At 44.4% G+C, this 20,471-nt stretch overlaps 1 protein-coding gene across 4 annotated transcripts in view; it reads left to right on the top strand.

Annotated features, from left to right (window-relative positions):
- Window positions 1-7,966: 7,966 nt before the first annotated feature.
- The window catches only part of PTK2 (protein tyrosine kinase 2), a 208,559-nt gene continuing 196,054 nt past the window's right edge, over window positions 7,967-20,471 (top strand). For 3 of the 4 annotated variants that reach the window (XM_065054515.1, XM_065054521.1, XM_065054514.1), the window contains exon 1: window positions 7,969-8,133. The gene's annotated coding sequence lies outside the window, so the exon portion shown is untranslated. Of the gene's footprint in view, window positions 8,134-20,471 lie in introns of all 4 variants that reach the window. The other variant, XM_065054520.1, reaches the window with a different exon arrangement.

Genomic DNA, 20,471 nt, shown 5'->3' with positions numbered 1-20,471 from the left:
TGCTTTCGGAATAAAGAAACCCAGGAGAAATAGTGGTGTTTTTTTGGAAATGGCAGCCAGCATGGGGATATATAACATGACAATAGTTATGGAATGCAGCCTGTTCTTCAGAGGTTATTGCAAGTATGAACTCACCCCTACATGTGCTGCAACCAACTCATTGAATTCTCCAAAGCAAAACTCCCTGATTTAAGTCAAACGACAGGTCTTCTCTCTTATACCTTTTTTGTGTGTGTGCCTTATTTTTCCTACGAATTAAATAAGCTTGAGCATGGTATTGAGGTAGGCAGATACATAGCACTTCACAGAACACCCCAAAAGACACGAAATTTGTGTTCCTGTACTGAGAAAACTGGTGGGTAGAACTATATGTGTAGCATGGAAAAGAAGATAATGCAGCCAATCTCTTATTTTTCCATACTGCAAATGCCAGTGGGTGACATCCATGAACTGGGTGACATGAATTCACACAGGTCAGCAATATCTTGCCTATAATTTAAAGTAACTCTTTATAATGAGAGGAAAATGTAACACAAGGGGATTGCCTCTGAAACAAGATACAGGATAGGAAGATTCACCCTACCCCAGGAGTAAGCACTAGAAAACGTCCTTTTTACCATGTCCTACAGTGCAATTATTGGATATTAGGAAAAATTCCTTCATGGAAAGGGTTGTCGGGCATTGGAACAGGCTGCCCAGGGCAGTGGTGGAGTCACCATCCCTGAAGGGGTTTAAAGATGCATAGATGAGGTTCTTAGGTAAGTGGTTTAGTGGTAGACTTGGCCTAATGTTAGGTTAACAGTTGGACTTGATGGTCTTGAAGGCCTTTTCCAATGGAAATGATTCTATAATTCTAGGTACCAGTCCTGTAGCCCACTCCTAAAATCCAAACCGAGGTACTATCAAAGTCTTCGTGACCATGGGACAGGTTCCAAGATGACTGGTCACGTTGTCTCTTCAGAACTCCTTCCATCTAGAATTAAAATTAGGTTGATAATAAATACATAGATACAACAGTTGAATAAGCAGAGACTGGAAAATAAAGAAAATATTAGAAAAATCAATAATCACAAACTTTCAAAATAATCCACAGAATATGAGCAACGACCAATTAACACCCACAGAAAATAATCTCCCCACTTAATGTATTTGGTTCTGTGTTCGAAGAGAAATGAACAGCAAATTAATCTCTGATGTCTAAAAAAGTGAAAGAAAAAAGGACAAGTTTTCCCAAATGTGGTCGTTGTAACCTTCTAGACTACAGGTGTTCTGGTCTTATCAGAACTAGATAAAGCTTAACACCGCCTTAAAATAAACTAAGTTAAAATATTCCTCAGCAATCATCCCTGCCCTTCTCATGAGCTGGATTGATGTCCCACGGGCTCAGTGGAGACCAGGAGGGTATTAGATCTATACATCCACATCTGACTGCTCGGAGCGTGCTGAAATTTGCATTACATACAAGAACCCCTTTGATCAAAACATCACATGCATTTTGCACATCAAGGGGCTCTACAGAACCAGCGTAAGCTCAGCAAAGCAGCTGAAGGGATTTGGGGAGGGATTTTTGACAGCGAGCAGAGCAATGACGCTACTGTCACCGCTCTTGCAAAGAGCTGAATTGATCTGATTAATGACAAAGGGCCAGAACTGCGTAAGGACAACATTTAAAATAAAAAATGAGGTTTTTTCAATGCCAGTTTGACTAGATGAAAGCATAAGGATGGCGGGTTGGTTCAGAACTGGGAAAGCCACCAAGTGCGCTCCTGGAAAGTAAATCACGTCAGAAAACGAAGCAGCAGCACGGGGAGGGTTCCCTTGCTGCCACATTTGGTTTTAGCCACTTATATCCAGGAAAAAAGAGTCTTGTTTCATTATGGTATTTTGTTTCCCACAGGGAAATCTAGGAGGTTATTACCCCGCTTCTAATTAACACATTAACATTAGGTTTGGACATTTTAGTTAATAACAGCGACTCATTAAGTGGGTCCCCCAGCTGCTAATTAGTTTTTTCACACCAAACTTTCTACCTGAAATTTCTTTCCTGATCCCGGGTAATTTTGCTGATTTCCCTTGGAGCTTTTCTTAAGAATTTATTTGTGTTTTGGTTTGGTTTGGTTTGAACCCTCACCAGGAAGAAGTTTCCTCTCAAATTTAAGTGGAACATTTTGTATTCCAGTTTGTACCCATTGCCCCTTGTCCTATCATTGGTTGTCACCGAGAAGAGCCTGGCTCCATCCTCCTGACACTCACCCTTTATATATCTGTAACCATGAATGAGGTCACCCCTCAGTCTCCTCTTGTCCAGCTCCAGAGCCCCAGCTCCCTCAGCCTTTCCTCACACGGGAGATGCTCCACTCCCTTCAGCATCTTTGTTGCCCTGCGCTGGACTCTCTCCAGCAGTTCCCTGTCCTGCTGGAACTGAGGGGCCACAGCTGGACACAATATTCCAGGTGTGGTCTCCCCAGGGCAGAGCAGAGGGGCAGGAGAACCTCTCTGACCTACTGACCACCCCCTTCTCATCCACCCCAGGTACCATTGGCCTTCCTGGCCACAAGGGCCCAGTGCTGGCTCATGGTCATCCTGCTGTCCCCAGGACCCCCAGGTCCTTTTCCCCTACACTGCTCTCCAAGAGGTCGTTCCCCAACTTACACTGGAACCTGGGGTTGTTCTGCCCAGATACAAGACTCTACACTTGCCCTTGTTATATTTCATTCAATTTTTCCCGCCCAGCTCTCCAGCCTGTCCAGGTCTCTGATGGCAGCACAGCCTCTGGCGTGTCAGCCACTCCTCCCAGCTTGGTGTCACCAGCAAACTTGCTGACAGTCACTCTGTTCCCTCATCCAAATCATTGACAAATATATTGAATAATATAGGCCCCAGTACTGACCCGTGAGGCACTGCACTAGATACTAGGGGTTCCTGCTCCATGGGGGGATGGATGATCTTCCGAGGTCACTTTCAATCCCTGACATTCTGTGATTCTGTGTGTAATTAGAAAAACCTCCACCGGTGACTTTCCCTTCAGCTTCTACTCCAGACACTGTCCCAAAATTCTAATAAAATAGTTTGCCTTTTTTTTTCATATTTAATCTAGAGAGAAGCAGAGATGTGTATATTAACATTATTAACATTTTAGTGCCTTTTATCGTTCAGCAATGAGGCTGCACTTACCAGTGTGCCCTTCATTGCTGTAACATTCTCCAGCTGTGTGACATTCTTCCCTGTAAAATGCAGGACCTGATCCCTCCGGGTAACCCATGAACCTACTGATTATATGTAAAAATTCCCATATTAGTACATATTTCAGCACCAGGTTTGCAGCAAATTGTAACTCTGATAACATGGGCACTGACATTTTATTTCTATCTACTTAAAAAATAGGTATTTACTATATATTTTTCCTTTATCTGTGTCAGAGTAGTATGTAGGTTCCTTATGTATAGAGTTGGCATGGGCTGGGCAAATAATACCATTAAGTATTAAACTTAATGTCTTACCTTAATATTAATCACTAGATAATAAATTATAGGGGGTAATATCTTTTCCACCTACTAACAACCTCTATGTAGACAGAGCGGGTGAGGAAATTATTCTTGAGAATCAGAAGAAAACGGGGACCTTAGAAGACAAAGGTGCAAGTTGCAACTTATAATAGCTATGTAAGGATTTAGGGTAATTACCTGGGCTCCTCTGTCGTTAATTGAGAAAAATAGGGGTAACGAGAGTGCGATTCATTGCATTTTCAATAGGTAGGATGGATGAGCTGCTGAAGAGCTTCATAGGCAACAAGTTTGGGTGAGGCCCTGAAGTTGGAGGGGAAAAAAAGTCACCTAGAGACAGAGCGGAGAGTTTAATCTGATGATTGAAAACTTGATGATTGAAAGCATCAAGAAACCAACCAAAAAATCCTCATCAGGACCTGAAATAGAGACTTGTCAGGAACTGCTACAAACCATCCATTTGATATATTATTTGGGGCTTGCCTTTATCCCATTAAAACTAATGGGAAAACTCTCAAAGACTTCAGACAGCTACTTCTTTTCCATATGAAAAACTACTAAAAACTATTAAAAGACTGAGCAGAAATATAAGAATTCACAATTCTACCGTTGGTCCTGCTTTACTTCGTCTCCTCCATAAATCATCCACATATCTCTTAATAGTTTTTCCATCTGTAAAATGGAGAGAACTGGTACATCGATGTTGCTCAGAGAACCTGCAGAGGATAAACTTTTAAAAAGTCAGGAGTAGAAATTATTTATTAAAGCATGGATGTTTGAAAATATACCTAAATAATGTTTATTAAACCTGGATATAAAATCAATAGGATATGACAAAAAGTAGGTATTGCTACCACCTTGTATGCATAGGATACAGCCCTGAAGAGGAGTTATTTGCTTTTAGGCTTGTTCACCTAGTGAATAATGTGTGAAATTGGCAACTCAAATACTGTCTCAGCTTCCCAGTGTAAAAAATGGGGATAACGAGCATCTTCCCAAGCTTGCTCAGAGGGCAGAGCACTTTGGCATCTCTGAACCAAGCCTAAGACAAAGGAGTAATTATTAATAACTGGGATCAAATGCTTAGAAGGGCCATTTATTGCAATTCCCTGCTTTTGCTAACAACTATATAATAAACATTTATGATGCTCCATTTTCTCTTTCCAGTATTTATACCACCTCTTCCCTGTATATTAATCAGAAAACATGCTCCTGTTTTACTCATCCCATTTTTACTATCCCAGTCCTCAAGAGCATTCCCTTTTTCCTGTGTGTTACTGCAAACATCTTCTTTGTTGATGTCTCCCAACTTTCTGTCATCGGTAATTTTAATCAGCACATTTTTACCTTTTCTGGCAAGAGCATCAAGTCACCCCAAGAGCAATAATTATAAAATAACCGAAGCCTCCTTCCTTCCTTCCTTCTTTCCTCTCTTTCTCTCTCTCTTTCTTTCTCTCTTTCTCTCTTTCTTTCTCTCTTTCTTTCTCTCTTTTTCTTTCTCTCTTTCTCTCTTTCTCTCTCTCTTTCTCTCTTTCTCCCTCTCTCTTTCTTTCTTTCTTCCTTCCTTTCTCTCTCTCTTTCTCTTTCTCTCTTTCCTTCTCTCCTTCCTTCCTTGCTTCCTCCCTTCCCTCTTCCTCTCTTTCTCTCTCTCTTTCTTTCTCTCTTTTTCTTTCTCTCTCTCTTTCTCTCTTTCTCCCTTTCTCTCTCTCTCTTCCTTTCTTTCTTCCTTTCTTTCTCTCTCTCTCTCTTTCTCTTTCTTTCTCTCCTTCCTTCCTTGCTTCCTTCCTTCTTTCTTTCCTTCTTTCCCCTCTCCCTTTCCTTCCCTTCCCTTCCCTTCCCCTTCCCCTTTCCTTCCCTTCCCCTTCCCTTCCCTTCCCTTCCCTTCCCTTCCCTTCCCTTCCCTTCCCTTCCCTTCCCTTCCCTTCCCTTCCCTTCCCTTCCCTTCCCTTCCCTTCCCTTCCCTCCCCTTCCCTCCCCTTCCCTCCCCTTCCCTCCCCTTCCCTCCCCTCCCCTCCCCTCCCCTCCCCTCCCCTCCCCTCCCCTCCCCTCCCCTCCCCTCCCCTCCCCTCCCCTCCCCTCCCCTCCCCTCCCCTCCCCTCCCCTCCCCTCCCCTCCCCTCCCCTCCCCTCCCCTCCCCTCCCCTCCCCTCCCCTCCCCTCCCTTTTTTTCTTTCTTCCTTTCTTTCCTTCTTTCCTCCTTTCCGTTTCTCTCTTCCTTTCTCTCTTTCTCTCTAAGTCACTGAATCTCCCATTTTCTCAGTAACTACTCTAGTGCCCAAGCACTTCTATAAGAGACAGATAGGAATCCTATACAGTTTAAAAGGGAGTTTCTAGGACTTATTTTTATATGGTGCTAAATGCATCCCCATCACGTTCAGAGCTCACCTGGAGGACTGGATCCTCTAGGGGCTTGGGATATTTTAGGTGAGATTCACCTGAAAAATGGGATTTACAATCTAGGTCCCTACTTCTTTTGCAAGTATCCCTTGGGTTTCTTTATAGAGTCTGGAAAACTAATAAACATAGAGAAGTTTTAATAGTGGGACTTGTCCTACCCTGAAGGAAACTACCCGTGACTGTATTGACTAGTTCTCCATCAACTGTAAAGGCAGCTCAACCAGGTGTGAATTTTTGAATTTTCAGGACTATAATTGAGGAGCTGGAGAGATTTGAGAGAAGAGAACGGAGCTGGGGAAGGGGCTGGAGCACAAGTGTGATGGGAGCGGCTGAGGGACCTGGGGGGTTCAGCTGGAGAACAGGAGCTGAGGGGAGACCTTCTGATCTCTGAACTGCCTGAAAGGAGCTTGGAGCATGGAGGGGGTTGGTCTCTTCTCCCAAGGAACAAGTGACAGGATGAGAGGAAATGGCCTCAAGTTGTGCCAGGGGAGGTTCAGATTGGATATTAAGAAAAAATTCTTCATGGAAAGGGTTGTCAGGCATTGGAACAGGCTGCCCAGGGCAGTGGTGGAGTCACCATCCCTGGAGGGGTTTAAAAGACACATAGGTGAGGTTCTTAGGGACATGGGTTAGTGCCAGTGTTGAGTTATTGTTGGACTCAATGATCTTGAGGGTCTCCTCCAACTGAAATGATTCTATAATTCTATGAAATGCATCCCACCTCCAGTTTCCAGACACATCAGCAACTTCCAGAGATGAAGGTTTGGAATCTGCTCAAGCTCAGGCTGCCTGGGGTACAAAGAGCAAAAACTGAGCTCAACTGCCACTAGAGGTGAGCGATGGATTAACAGGAGCTTTTAAAATTACTATTCCATATTTAGGTTATTAAATATACTCAATGACTGACAAGCACGCAAACACTGTGGTCGCATATAAGTAAACACGCATGCATTTATTTGAAAGAGAATATCCTTGTGTTGAAACAAGAGAAAAAATGTGCCAAGCAGTGCCACTGTGGAAACAAAGCGAGGCCAGAGGTCACAGAGTCTGTGTGAGCCGTTTTCAGCCTCCAAGCAGCTGGGACACCTGTTCACAGATCATAGAATCAGTTCAGTTGGAAGAGACCCTCAGGATCACAGAATCCCAGAATGTCAGGGATTGGAAGGGACCTGGAAAGCTCATCCAGTGCAATCCCCCCATGGAGCAGGAACACCCAGATGAGGTTACACAGGAAGGTGTCCAGGCGGGTTGGAATGTCTGCACAGAAGGAGACTCCACAACCTCCCTGGGCAGCCTGGGCCAGGCTCTGCCACCCTCACCAGGAAGAAGTTTCTCCTCATATTTAAGTGGAACCTCCTGTGTTCCAGTTTGTACCCATTGCCCCTTGTCCTACCATTGAGTTGTCACCGAGAAGAGCCTGGCTCCATCCTCCTGACACTCACCCTTTATATATCTGTAACCATGAATGAGGTCACCCCTGAGTCTCCTCTTGTCCAGCTCCAGAGCCCCAGCTCCCTCAGCCTTTCCTCACACGGGAGATGCTCCACTCCCTTCAGCATCTTTGTTGCCCTGCGCTGGACTCTCTCCAGCAGTTCCCTGTCCTGCTGGAACTGAGGGATCACCGAGTCCAACCATAACCTGACTATAGTACTGAACCATGTCCCTAAGAACCTTTTGATGAGTGGGGAGACAGCAGGGAAGCGAGCTTGCGAGTTGCTTCTAAATGGTGGAGTGAGGATAAGGGGTTAAACTTTCCCTTTTCCACCGGCTCCCCAGGGTCTGCGCCGCCTCGGGGAAAGAGGGAAGAGGACGGTGTCCGCCCCGCCGCCATCCCTCGGCCGCCCCGACAGGATCCGAGGCGGCGACTGACGGGCTGGAGCCACCTGAGCCCCGCGCCTGCGCAGGCGGGACGGGGCGGCTCCCCCCGGGCTGAGGGGCGGCAGCCTGACCCCCCCTCCATCCCCCGCAGCCATGTTAGTGTGGGGAGCGAACCGGGGAGGGAGGGGAGGGCAGCCGCCATCCCATGGTGCAGCGCGCCGGGAGGGCGGGGGAGCGGCCTGGAGTGGCCGGGGTGGGCGGGCAGGGGAGCAGCCGCCGCGCTGATCCACCGGGAGCGGGCGGCAGCCGGGCGGCCTCCCTCCGCAGCCGGCGCTGGCGGGGACGTCTCCGCCGCTTCTCCGCCTCTCCGCCCCTCGCCCGCCGGGAGCCGGCCGGAGGCGGCTGCCCGCAGCGCGGTGAGTGCCGGCGGCGGGGGCTGCCTGAGGAGGGGATGAGGGGGCGAGGGGGGCGGGCGGGGTGAGGCGCGGCGGCCCCAACTTACATAACGGGGTGGGGGGAGAGGGGACGGCGGGGAAGCGGCTTCTCCTGCCGTGTGTGCGCCCGGCTCGGGGTGTGACGGCGGCTCCTCAGGGAAAGAGCCGCCCGTTTCTTCTGTATCCCTCGGGAGGGGCTGCCTGGACACCCCCCCGGGGCACGCGTGTGTTACCCGCCCGGGGGGGCTGCGAGCAAAGGGCTCCGGCCGACCCGCCGGACGGGGCTGGGGATCCGGGCAGAGCCGCTTCCCTCCCCGCGGTGCCTGCGAGGGAGCCCCGTGGGGAGGGTGGGAAGGGAACGGGAGAAGAGGCTGCGGGGAGAGGTCATCTGGTGCACCGCCTGCCCCTTCCCCGCCCCGGGGCTGTGCCGGCCGCCCCCTCCGGCCCGCCCGGGCGGCCCCGCTCCCCGAGCCCGGGCCGGTCCCGCCGGATGTGCCGGCGGGCGGCTGGGCCGGTGCTGGGGCTCGGCCGGGCGGAGCGGGACGGTCCGTAAAGTAAACAAAGGGAAAGGGAAGGGAGGAGATGGGGGGTGTCCCCTCGCTGCCGGGGTTGCCCCTTCCTCCCCGAGCCGCGCTGCTAAATCTGTGCTCGCCTCGTACAGCCCGGGTGGGGGAGTGCAGGGGAAGTGGTTGAGGTCGGTTCTTTTTGTGCATGTTGGGGTTTTGGGGTTTTTTTTTTTTTGTTTGTTCTGTTAGTGCTCTCGCTGCAGTGGAGGGTTATATCATCCGAAGAGAAGCGGGGTCATACACACACTCTTTGGGGTCTCACACATGCGCTTTTTGGGGTCCCCCACCCTCTTTCTTTGGTCACACGTTTTAACCCAGAGCTATCTCCCTAAATACCTTCCTAAACCCCTATGGTCGAAGGGGGAGCAAGTGTTGCTCAGACTCAGCTGGTGCCGCAGAAGTTGGATTAGATGGACCCTTTGCACTTCGTGAAGAAACTTGATATTTTTTGGTGGTTGTTTTCTGGTTGTAAACCTGGTTTTTGGACTATAGTGAGCCTTGTTTCTGCAGCCGTACCAGAGTATCTTTCTCCTCAACACCCTGGGACTGATTTTGAAGCGTGTGCCATGTATTGCCATTTTTCACATCCAGTCTCCTTCCAAACCTTTACTCAGATGATGCTTTTTTGGAACAAGTGGTTAGTCTTTGATTTCCCTTTATGTTTTTTTCCTGGCTCTGAGACTGTTCACCGTATATTTTCTGTGTTAGTCGACTTGCAGTCAGTCTTGTTTAAGTGCTCTGAAATCAAAGCATATCCCATAGGCCTTAGAACCAACGTTGGACTCTTGCAGCATCGGCTCAGTTTTTGGCAGTTTGACTTGAAAACCAGGAGTGCTGTAGTAAATGCATTGAACAAGAAATTCACCTGAAAGGAGAAATGCTTGGGGGTTCATATTGAAGTATTTAATATAAGTGTTAGCTTAAAAGTGAAGGGGAATCGTAGCGTCCCTTTAAAATTCAGGCTCCTTTTGGCCTTTGGTTGCTTAATGTCCTTTTTTCCCCCCTGTGGTAACTGGAAAAGTCCCACATTCCTCAAAGCTAATCTGCCTTTATCATCTCTGGTTCTATGAAACCTGGGTAAGGTCAAGAGCGTAACTGGATTGGGGCCAGAGGATATTAAATGTTACACGGTTATTCAGAACAGCTTGTTATCTTACCCACGTTGTGCATGTCCAAAATTCCACCCCTTCCTTTCCCCACCCAGCGTCTTTTTTGTTACCTCTGAAATCAGGCTGTTATTTTACCTCCTATCTTTGTCGCAACACCTTTGCCCCTATAGTGTGATGGGGGCCACAATCTTTGGGTTTTGTAAAGCAAGATTGATAGCTGAGATCCTGTAAAGAATGTATATGTGTATGTTTGAGGTAGGACCCTGCGCAGTGTATTTAATTGACCTAAAATCTGAGGTGCTCTTAATGAAACAAACCAAAAAAGACCCAAAAGAGGGAGGAGACACTAGTTGCTGGGAAACGCTTTCACAGAACCGTGAACTATTCAACAAGAGCAAAACAGGTCTGAAATTAATTTGTCTTTTGTGCTATTATGTATTAAATGCTGTTTTTGTAGCCCGTGGCTTGGGTTGGTGTTGGTTGACCTTTGATTTTGTGGGGAGGTTAAAATGTGCACAGAAGAGGAAGATGACACGGTACTTACTGGTCAAAGGCTCTGAGCTTTATTTGGCCGCAGCCTTAGGTATTATTACAAGTACTAAGCGTGTGTGGTTGACATAGCAATCAACTAGTATTTTATTGGGGTATTTAATCCAGTAATGAATATCCTTAGCGCTCTTGAATGTGTCATTTGCTGAAATAGCTTTAAAACTTGTTTCAACATCAATATGTTTAGTGATGTGACTTTGCTTCAAAGTATGTTACGTGTTGTGGAAATAAAATAAAATGTAATGGTTTAATATATGGTGACTGATAGTTGAATGGGGGAACCTTGGGTTTGTAAATTCCACCAAGCTCACAGATATTTGGTGGGGATTATAGTGGGAGAGAAAAGTGCTTTTTGGAGGTTAAGTAGTAGACCAGGTTGCTTTGATAGTTTAGGAGCTTATTTCATATTTTTCAATGTATATATAAATGTGTTTTTCAGTAGGAGGGTAACTCAAGAAACTGAGCGTCTCTGGAAACAAGAAGTTATTTCTTGCCATTTGTATAACAAAATGATTGTTTTCTTCCTCCGGTTCGCATTGCTGTGTGTTGTGGTACCATCTTTCATACGATATAACATTCATAATAACAATACAGGTTATTCCCATTCCTTTTACATCCTCTCAGGATTTTTGGACAAGTCTTTTTCACCATGACAGAACTTTGTGTCCTCAAAGTAGAGTTTTAAAGTACATTGTATTGCTGGTTGTGCTTAAGTATATGTATTCACTTAAAGGTTTTCCTTTAAGTGTTTAAACAAAAGTCACCTTTGCAGAATACTGGTAACTAACTAGGTTGTAGTTTTGCTGTGCAGTCTGTACATGCAGATCTTATATGTTCTTGGTCTTAACTTGAACACTTGTAGCTTGACATTTCATGTAGATAATTGCGTATAGCGCCTCCATATTCTCAGATTCTGGATGCATTTCAATATATTGATAAAATGTACTTAGAGAGGACACTCTATGCTAGAATTTGTGCTCTAGGTTTGTTTTTTGTTACATCTACCACTCTTGAAAAACATGGGGTTTGTTCACTTCTTACCAATAAGCCCATGAGTCTTCATTACAGAGAGTTGTCAATGAAAACTCCAGTGTGGCGCTGATATTTCGCCCCATCTAATGTGGTTCCCAGACTAAATCTGGTTTTCCTCTCATGTTAATTGTGAAGTTCCAAGTTCTGAGTAACATGAAAACGTGGACATGTGGACTTAATATCTCAAAAAGGTTTTAATTATAGGATTTGAAGAACTGCAGGAAACAAGCCCTTGCTGTATCACTTTGTGCTCTCGTACAGAATGATCGCAGGAATTATTTAGGAGCGCTCTAAACCTCTTCATTTTGAATCTGCTTCCTTAGCGCCTGAACTACAGTCATTGTCTTCCTGAATGATGATTTTTTACGAAAAACAGTCGTTTTATTTTTTGATGTGTTCAAGAAAACTGTGGGACTTAATACAGATTAATGCAAGATTAGGGTGTGTAAATGGTGATGGATTTTCGAGTGTTTTGTATATACCTGACACTTAAATCTCGGCAGCGTTCCAGTGGCGTTCAGTCACTGTGGTTTATTGCATCTGTTAGACTTGAAAGAATGGGAAATTAAATGGAAAATGGATAGATATCTGGGTTTAAATAGTCTTTTTAGTGTAGGAAAGGAAGAACTTGTGTGGAGATGATCAAGTAGACGTTTCTAAAAGCTCTCGGTGTCGTGCCCTGCTCTAAATTCAGGCAGTGGTTGGTGGCTGATGAGATGAACTGTTGAACAAACTGGCTATTTATGGACTGAACGGCTTAAAAACCTGCGGGTTTATGTTTTCCTCTCACCCTTTAGTTTTAAACTTCGTGTTCTCTCTGCTGTGTAAACTTCCTAAGGTGGGAGTTTGCTTGTTCCTGACACTGGGGTGCAAGTCTTGCAACTGGTTGGGACTTTAGAGTGTCAGGGTAGCACTTGAAATCTAGAGATGCCCATCACTGGTGTCAGTGCTTCGTAGATTAGAAAGAAACTGGAGAATAGTTTCTGAAATATGTTTTACGGGGTTTGAATGAGATTTCTGTCAAGTACAAACCAGAACAGAAGACAGAAATAACAAAAGGCGACAGGCGTTGCTAGAGAGAACATCTGATTTGCTCACATCAGCGTTAATTGTGGTTACGTCGAGATTTCCTTCAGCTCCACAGCTGAACTGGTAGAACTCTCCTGTATTGGGTTTCCTTTGTCCCCTAGGACTTCAAACCTTTTCTTATTATGATTTTTCCACCCTGTAACTCTCTGCATTGATCCTCTGCCCCTTTTTTTATCACGTTCAGAGCACAAGGGGCGTGTAGAAAAAGTTTAAATAGTTTTTCTTAGTTTTGTATTGCGTCGAAGAATTGCTTTGTGGGCTGGTTTTTTATTTATATCTATTTTTCTCTTCTAGGAAGGGTCACCGACAAGCACGGAACTCTGGTTTCGTTTTGCTGCAGGCTTCTAACTTCACACAATAGATCAATTTAGAACTTGTAGTGATTATTCTTGACCCTTTCCCTGCCCGTGTAACTGTAGTTTAACTCATTTGAAGACCCTGCACTAATTTCATTCCTTTTGCCCCAAAGTTTGCAAGCACAGTATGTGTATCAGTTATCCTGGGGACAGCACCGTGAGATGATGGATTTATGCCGCTATCGCTCTGGGTATGTTGCCGAACAATACATATAGAAGCATTTAGACGATGTATGTCGGGGGATTGTCGTGACGGAGGCCAGAGGGCTCTGCTGGCTCCTTCCTGCTGCCAACCTTGGGCTCCTCCATTGTTTGCCCACACCAGAAAATGTGCAATTCCTGCTTTTGTTTGCTTTGGTTCGGGGGAGGGAAGGGGGAGCAGAACATCCCAGGCTATAAAGTCTCTTTGGAAGGCAGAGTGAGTTTTTCCTTTAGTCCCATTGAAGTTCCTGGGAAGGAATCAGCAGCAGCTGATATTTTTGATGTATTTTTTTAATATGGGACGAAGGAGCTGTTGCTCTTTCCTGTTCTTTTTAGTTGCAAGGAGGCAGCAGAAATCTAGTTTAGCTGAAGCTCAAAATGAGCTAAATAATGTATTTTGGAGAGCTGGATGCACCGCTTCAACCAGGTACCCAACTCTATTTTAGGCCTTTCTTAATGCTACGATGACAGTTTATAGATACTGACTATTACACCTGCCATAGATTATAAGGTCTCCATTCCATCAGCATTTGATAATTAGTTTTCTAGTGTTGCCTTCGAGATTACTACTACAGAAGGTATTTGTAAGAGACTTATCCCAATTTCTGAGTTATACCCGGTGCTAGGTATTTATATCAATCAGTCAATGCCTATTTCATCCTGTCTGGTTTAGGTTTTATGTTCAACATATGTCCTTGTAAAATCCTGTGACATTGAGGTTCAGGAAGTCCGTGATCTTTTAAAGAGAATTTCCTCTTAGTGATTTTAGGCAATCTTTTAAATTAATGTTTTATGAAAGGTAGCATGAAAGCATAAAATCTTCTGTTGTCTTATTTTCACATGGGTATTTATTCCTGATTTCCTTTTTTGCACTGGGCAGCTGTGATTTTTCTGTCCTTTGAGAGAAAAATTGTCTGTGTTCTCATTTGGAGTAGCGGAGTTTTTATTGCCCACTTTTCTCAAAGGTTAATACAAAACGGATAAAAAAGTTTGTTTGAAACCTTTTTATTTTTGGTTATTTAACCAAGCTATTCCCCATCTTTTTCTAATATACTCATCATTCTTTTATCCCTGTTTATGCCTCGGTTTTTAGCTGTCTCGTCCTTGGTCCCATTTCTCCTTTGCTGATGTTCCTGTGCAGCGGCAGCTGTTGAAAGCCAAGTTACTTCTTCAGAACTGATTTTATATCCTGGGCAAGAGTTATCATGTGTAACATGATAACACAAAGTTATCATGTGTAACAGGTACCTTCAGAATTCAGTTGCTTGAACTTACTTGCTGGAAAGAATTAAGAGTATTCCTTTAGTTTTCTATTAGTCCTTATCTCCCTTTCTTCACCTGTGCCAGCAAGTTCCAGAACTTGGAGGAGGTTTTCTTGTGTTTTTGCCAGTTCCTTGGACCTCTCGTGCCTGATACCGCTGATTTTTTAACCGGTGGTGGAAAGGGATATACGAGGTAATAATAAATAATAACATGTAGACATTAACACCTCGGGAACACGTTTAACTTTCCATCTAGCTATAGATTTATTCAACATGACTGTAGATTAGGGTAGCAACAAACAATCATTGAAGCTTAAAGAATAAGTACCAAGGCCTCATAGTTGTTCTGAAACAATTGATTTTCAGGGAAAACTGTTCAATTTAGTGTATGGATGAGATGGGAAACATTGATACAAACACAGTATTGGGAGTCAGGAGGCAAGAATTTTATTTCTATTTCTAATTTATTGTTTTTCCTTTTGATGTTGACTAAACTAATTTATCTGCTGTGCTGTTGTTGATTCCCCTTTGAAATAAGGCCAGTGTGTTGCTCAGGCTTCATCCACTGGCACATAAACGCGTAGCAATTCTCAAACGCTTTTTGTACGGTTTCAAGTGCTCTAATATGTGCTCAGAACGGACTTTTTCAAGCTCTAGAACAGGTCCAGGTTACTGATTGATTAGCGCTCAGGTTGTGATTAACCTTGCGCAGAAAGAAATAGGAATACTTGGAATAATCATTCTACTGAATTCAGTCCAGGAAGGATTTAGTGCGAGTGCTGCGTTCAGTTTTGGGCGCTGCACATCCAGGAAGGGTTTTCTTCTCTTTTGGATGCTTTCAGTAGCAGATCAGGTGCCTGAAGAATATGACACGCAAGACTTGGGCAAATGAAGGTGAGACTCCAAGAAGACAACAAGTTAACAAGTTGTTCATGTGCATTGAACACAAGCCCTATGGGGAGAGGCTGAGGGAGCTGGGCTTGTTTAGTCTGGAGAAGAGGAGGCTTAGAGGTGAGCTCAGCACTCTCTAGAACTACCTGAAGGGCAGTTCTAGCCAGGTGGGGATTGGTCTCTTCTCCCAGGCAGTCAGCAATAGGACAAGGGGCCATGGGCTTCAACTCTGCCAGGGGAAATGTAGGCTGGCTATTAGAAAGCAATTCTGTGCAGAGAGAGTGGTCAGGCATTGGAATGGCTGCCCAGGGAGGTGCTGGACTCACCGGCCCTGGAGGTTTTTAAACTGAGATTGGACATGGCACTTAGTGCCATGATCTAGTCAATGGACTGGAGTTGGACCAAGGGTTGGACTGGATGATCTCTGAGGTCTTTTCCAACCCAGTCGATTCTGTGATTAGGCTGCTACAAAGTGGAAGAAGATAAAGGCTTATAGGGATAAAACGATAAATAATTGACTTTAATAGTAGAACTGAAGACTTGAGTTACTTACTTGGGCAGGGAGACTTCTAAAAATAAGAGTAACAAACCATTAGAATAGATTAGGGAGGGGGGCTTGTCACTGACACTCTTTAAGAACAAATTAGGCGTCTGTCAGAAAGGAAATGCTGTTTATCCCGACCTCAGGAGTGGCAGATTGACAAGGTGACCTCTTGAGTCCCATCCAGCACCAATTATAGTGACGCTGACAGGTAAAAAACATCGAGTTTTTATTTCCAGGTTCACGCCGATGGTCAAAAGGTATTTGTTCAGTAATCCCAGCAACTAATAGTGTTCTCTGAGCTCTTGTTATCTTGGTAACTGTTGCCTGAGACTCTGCAGCTTTGATGTAGCATCTTGTATTTTCGTTGTGGAATGTTATTCTCGGTTATGGTTTTAAAGGTCAGGGAGAGAAGATCCTTTCTGTGAATGAAACTGCTGTGCTTTTTCGTAGATGCAGATATTACCTAGATGTGGCTTGAAAAACAGCATTATGAACTGGTTACTGGTGAATTTATACTTGTCTTCCACTCTTTAATATGATAGCTTGTGTTTTCGATGCTGCACCAGTAGGCTTTCCCTTAATTGTAACTTGGATTAATCTGCTTTAAAGCAAGTCAAAATATTGCAGAGCGTTTTGTCACAGCGGGAGAAAGTCACCAGTGAGGAATTAAGTAATCTTAGGTGCAAGTATTTACGGAGACAGATGAAAACGTGGTACGCATGGCTGGCTCTGCTTGTACAACCGATCTTAATGATGCACCCCGCACGTGAGATGTTGCTGATGAACGAATAAACTCATTGATTGGATTGCTGTTTAAAAAATAGATGAAAATTCAGAGGCGGGAGCTGCTGGGATTAACATTTTAGTGCTACGTTTGGCTTTTGGGAAGCCTCTGAATTTCAAGGTGGAGTTGACAGTGCGTTGTTTAAAAATATACCTATGTGGTGTGAAGGCAATGGGAAGCTGCTTTTTCATCACCTACAATGAATTCTGCTGAATCGGTTGTAAAAGTACCTAGTCAGACTAGATGCTTAATCTTCATTATCTGGATAATCTGATAAATTAGAGATTTATGTGGATTTCTTGTCTTTGGAAGTGGCAGGATTTGGGCTGTGGGAAGGGGTATCTCCTCTAAGGAGGAGGATAGCGTTGTTATATATTATACATGGTGCATATATGCGGCGCATACATATATAAATTGGTTTGGACATGTTAATTAGTGCTTATCAGGAAAAAACAATCCATTTCCATTAGAGAATAATATTCCTTTTATTTTGCCTGTGTCTTTTGATGGTGCAGTTTAAGGATTGAAGTTTATAAGAGAAATAGGGGGAAAAAGTCTATGGCACATGCTTCTCTTGTGGGAATATTCTGCTCTGTATCCTCTTGAACGCTTTCTAATATTAGATTGAATTTATTACTTGTATTTCTTGGGTTCTAGATGGAAACAAAAAGAACTTAAAACCCCTGTAAAACCTGGGTGAAGAATGGAGGCAAAAGGATCGGGATATAACACTAAATACACTGCTGTTCCATCTTCTGCCCAGAGTTTGTGTCAGTATTTCATTTTTATAATAAATTAAGCTTTAGTACTCTGGATTTCATTCCCTACACAAAATGAATAAACCACCGAGCGGATTTCTTCAGCAGATGAGGCACTTTTAGAAGAAAATGGTGTGCGTGTTTGGCGATGAATCCTCCGATGGGGATTTAAATGGCGGCCAGTCACTAGTGGTGTTCCCCAGGGATCAGTGTTGGGTCCTGTCCTGTTTAACGTCTCTATTGATGATTTAGATGAGGGGATTGAGACCATCATCAGCACATTTGCTGATGACACCAAGTTGGGAGGGAGTGTCGACCTGCTGGAGGGCAGGAGGGCTCTGCAGAGGGATCTGGATAGACTGGAAAAATGGGCTGATTCCAATGGGATGAAGTTCAATAAGGCCAAGTGCTGGGTGCTGCACTTTGGTCACAACAACCCCCTGCAGCGCTCCAGGCTGGGCACAGAGTGGCTGGAGAGCAGTCAGACAGAAAGGGACCTGGGGGACTAATGGACAGGAAGCTCAACATGAGCCACCAGTGTGCCCAGGTGGCCAAGAAGGTCAGTGGTGTCCTGTCCTGGATCCAAACTAGCGTGGTCAGCAGGACAAGGGCAGTGATGCTTCCCCTGTGCTCTGCATTGGGGAGGCCACACCTGGAGTATTGTGTTCAGTTCTGGGCCCCTCAGCTCAGGAAAGAGATTGAAGTGCTGGAGCGGGTCCAGAGAAGAGCAACAAGACTGGGGAAGGGACTTGAACACAAGCCCTATGGGGAGAGGCTGAGGGAGCTGGGCTTGTTTAGTCTGGAGAAGAGGAGGCTTAGAGGTGAGCTCAGCACTCTCTAGAACTACCTGAAGGGCAGTTCTAGCCAGGTGGGGATTGGTCTCTTCTCCCAGGCAGTCGGCAATAGGACAAGGGGCCATGGGCTTCAACTCTGCCAGGGGAAATGTAGGCTGGCTATTAGAAAGCAATTCTTTGCAGAGAGAGTGGTCAGGCATTGGAATGGCTGCCCAGGGAGGTGCTGGACTCACCGCCCCTGGAGGTTTTTAAGCTGAGATTGGACATGGCACTTAGTGCCATGATCTAGTCAATGGACTGGAGTTGGACCAAGGGTTGGACTGGATGGTCTCTGAGGTCTTTTCCAACCCAGTCGATTCTGTGATTCTGTGAAGGGAAAGTTTAGTTGTATCGTAGGCTACAAAGGGAGAGTTTGTGTGGCTTCAACTTACAACTGAATCAGGTGTTTCTTTTCTTAAAGGCAAACAAAACCTTTAAAGTGTTTAACAATCTGAGTGGTGGACGTACGGGATTCCCTTCCTAGGAAGCAAATTGTGGAGCTCTGTAATGTATTTATCAAGGGGGAGTAGGAACTTAAGTGGTATTACAGCAAACAGGACATCACAATGTGGAACTATGGGAAGGGTGAAAATTGATGTACGTGAAGCACAGTTGCTTTAATAACTTATTCTTGAAGTTGATAGAAGTAGGAAAATAAGGCAAGACTAAGTTGAGAAGAGTTTTGGAAAGGCAGGATGAACATAGTGTATCTCGAGAAAGGATTTGAAGCGGAGCCAGAGTGAAATGGGGAGGGGGAAACTGTGGTGCCCAAGTGCAATAATGGGAGCACTTAATGCCCAGCTGTCACTTGAAATAGGATCGTTTTTTCGACTGAGTGTGTGTCACAGCGGTTTTAAATGTTATTGTGTTGTGTTCTGTTGTTAATTCTTTTATAGCTGATTTTGTATGATGGCCCTTACGGGTAGGAGGTGATAGTAAATATGGACTCTTATTTTGTGCTGGTTTTAATATGGTATAGAAGTGAGATCTTACTGAAGCTTGCATTTCTTCCCCCAGTGAAGTTATAAGGATGGTATTAAAAGTGTCAGGTGGTGGGGCTGACAGTGGCCACATGGATGTGTTTTGTGGTGAAATGTGTGTGTTGGGATCACAATGCCTGTTTTTCCGTCTGTACAATAACTGTATCATGGTTTGGTACCCAGCTACCATTACCCTCATTGCTCGATGTGTAGAGAAGCTGTGTATAAACATCTTTTAAGCAAGATATAGAAGAACAGCTAAAATCCTGTGTGTACTGTATAACTGTGAGGGACAATAACATTGCAGGTAAATTAGTTATAATTATGTCTCATCTCTCCTAAAGAAAATATTGTGTCTAGAAACTCTTCTGGCAGTGCTCTTGAAACCTTTCCTGTATGGATCCTGCTATGAAGAGGATATTAATGAAATAATGAGAAAAGAGGACAAGTTTTCTTGACAAGGATGATCAAAGAGCATTGGAGGTAGCTGTATATGGAGGTTTATATCTAGAAGTAAAATGCTCCATATTTTAATTGAAAACCAGGTAGGATTATGTGTGGTTTTTAATAGGAAAATAAGGTACCCTGTTTCCACCCAAATAAAACATGGTCTTATAATAATTTTTGCTTCAAGAGATGTGTTAGGGCTTATTTTTGGGGCAAGTCTTATTTTTACATGAATAACAATCTACAGTTATTCTTGAACAAAAAAAAACCCCAACATTTACTCCAATATAGTCATGTCATCACATTCCTGAAAAATCATGCTAGGGCTTATTTTTGGGGCAGGTCTTATTTTCAGGAAACTGGGTAATACGGAGTGACGGATAAAACTGGGTAATAAAGTGAAACAAATAAAACTGGACCAACTAACCTACTTACAGTCAGTTGGAAAAAGTCTAAAAAGGAATCATTTTCCCCTACAAAAAACTGTGTTAAACTTACCATGTAAGTAGTGTTAGTTTGCTCAAAATCTTTCCCTAGTGGAGAAAGGTAGAAAACCTTCAAAAGCTATGAAAAATTTCCCCTTCTCCCCCCAGCAGATATATTTGTGGTTTGATTTACTTTAAAGAAACCATCTTGTTTGTATACAAAAACTTGAAATAAAAGCACCATATTTTGCTCAACCCAAACCACTTGTTATGTTCAATCTCCTTTTTATGGCTTTAGAAGCTTTCAGCCTTTATCGCAATTAGAACGAGACTAATTGACATTTTAAGAAGCGTGCCTGGTCAAACTGGAGTTGAGAACAGGATGGTTCTTGCCACCACTTCCTTCCTAACGAATTGATGGAGTAAATCTGTAAGTAACCTGGAGAGGTGGCACTTGGCACATTCTCCCACAGCATCCTCGCTGCTAAACTGAG

The sequence above is a fragment of the Columba livia genome, chromosome 2 (assembly GCF_036013475.1).
Source record: "Columba livia isolate bColLiv1 breed racing homer chromosome 2, bColLiv1.pat.W.v2, whole genome shotgun sequence".
Classification (NCBI taxonomy): domain Eukaryota; kingdom Metazoa; phylum Chordata; class Aves; order Columbiformes; family Columbidae; genus Columba; species Columba livia.
This window is presented reverse-complemented; position numbering and strand designations above follow the sequence as displayed.